Source organism: Lepisosteus platostomus, chromosome 13 (genome assembly GCF_059453375.1).
Source record: "Lepisosteus platostomus isolate fLepPlt1 chromosome 13, fLepPlt1.hap1, whole genome shotgun sequence".
Classification (NCBI taxonomy): Eukaryota; Metazoa; Chordata; class Actinopteri; order Semionotiformes; family Lepisosteidae; genus Lepisosteus; species Lepisosteus platostomus.
The window spans coordinates 17,976,804-17,978,901 of NC_142623.1; positions in this window are offsets into that span (position 1 = coordinate 17,976,804).

The following is a 2,098-nucleotide window of genomic DNA, read 5'->3' on the forward strand; positions in this document are numbered from 1 at the left end:
CTGAATGTTTTACAGTGGTTTGGGGTACTGTGACATCTTTCTGCAAATTACCTAATTCCCCGTAAAAGCAACGACATATGAAATAATTCCTACCTCCACTTTCTTCCTTTTCACCACGGTTGGAGGTCCCATCCTCTTCAGGGGCAACACGTTCCTTATTTTTCCATCTAAAACAATTTTCTTAAAAACATAAGAACAGCACAAAATGTTGTGGGAGAGTTTTGAGTATTTTGTCTTGAGGTATATATATATACAAAACCCTAAACACTATTCCGTATAACTCCTACGGGGAGACCTTCTTGCCTTGAGCTGTGAATTAGAAAATCCAATACAACTCTTTATCTGAAAGTTCTACTTTAATCTCTTTATCATGTGACTGTCAATCTCGAGCACATCTGATGCTAATCCACCAACGCATGGGTTTTAAATAATCGTGATTTTATGTTTGGTAAATAAGTATTGTTCACGGCCAATTTTAAGACGGAAGTTTAAATTTTCCACAGTAGTCTTTTACTAGAAAAATATTTTGAGTTGATTTCGTCACAGGTGGATGAAGTTTAACAAACTGCCACCAGGTGTCACAATGGCGTCATTCTTTTTCTGAAAAGAGGCGTGTCTTCTTTCCCTCAGTACGGCGTTTCATTGTTGTCGTGTCAAACACAGTATCCGCTTTTTATATATTAGTAAGGCCATGCAAAGAGAGAAAAATAATATGACTCCTCTACTGCAGAGGTCTGCAACTCTCGTGATGGAGAGTGACTGCGTATTCTGTAGGGCTCTGAGGGACATAATTGGATCTGTTGAACTTAAGACTGTCTATAAAACATTCGTTACTGAAGCTCTCTGGGTCCACGTTAACAAAACAACTTTGTTAGACAAGAGTACATACAGGTAAGTGGCAAAATAAAGGAAACATTGTCAACTGTGAAAACAGTGTGAAATACAAGAGACAGTGTCAAAGGAAGGCAGTGTCAACATAAAGTGTCTCATCAGGGCGTTGGCCCACAACAAGCCACCATATCACCAGGTACAAGTGTACTTTGCTGGAGGGACACAACACCATTTTTCCATGATAAATTCCATCATGGGGTGTTTTGTTGGTGGTGGTGGTGGTGGTGGAAATTGCAGTCTTTGAATCTCCCATAAGTGTGCAACTGGGTTTAGATCTGGTGATTTGGACCTGTGACCTTCAACCCTGTGACTCATCAGTGCTTCCTTATACGGTAGTTTTATTTTTTAATGTGTTTCACGTAGTTATGCTGTGTTCGGGTGTTTTTTTTGCTATTACAAAAAGTAAAAAAGTAATCTCGAAGCACGCTTTAGTCTTTCGAGAAATATTAAAATAAAAACTATCATCACTTTTCTTTTGCTCTTCGTTATTTGCACTTCATGTTGCGCACAGGAAAGATGCTTCTCTTTATCTGTCCCATTTGGCTAAGTGCTAGGTACATTTAGTGCAAGAAACGGCAAAATGTTGTGTTGCTAAGAGAGAGGTGCAGTGAAAATAAAATTCTAAAACATTCTGAAAATTAATTAATATTACAACAGTAAAATACCTTATTTGAATAAGTGAACACTCCCCTTACAATTGCATTTGTAAATTTGCTCAGGTATAACTAATCACCTAACAGATCACACAAGAAACTAACTGGCTCCTATTTGTGATCAATTGAGGCGATTTTGATTAGTTCAGAATAAAAACAACTGTTTCTAGAGGATTCCACTGCTTTGAAGTGGGCAGAAAGGTGCTTTCAAAAGAACTTTGAGATAAAGTTGTGGAAAGGCCCAAGTCAGGAGATAGGTATAAAAAGATTTCAAAGGCTTTAAGTATCCCATGGAGCACAGTCAAGACCATCATTAAGAAGTGGAAGGCGTATGGCACCACCCAGATCTTGCCTAGATCAGGCCGTCCCTCCAAACTGGATGACCAAGCAAGAAGAAGACTGATCAGAGAGGCTACCAAGAGGCCGATGGCAAGTTTGAACGAGCTAGAGACCTTTATGGCAATGACTGGTCATTGTGAACATGTGACAACAATATCACAAGCACTCCACAAATCTGGCCTGTATAGGAGGGTGGCAAGACAAAAGCCACATCA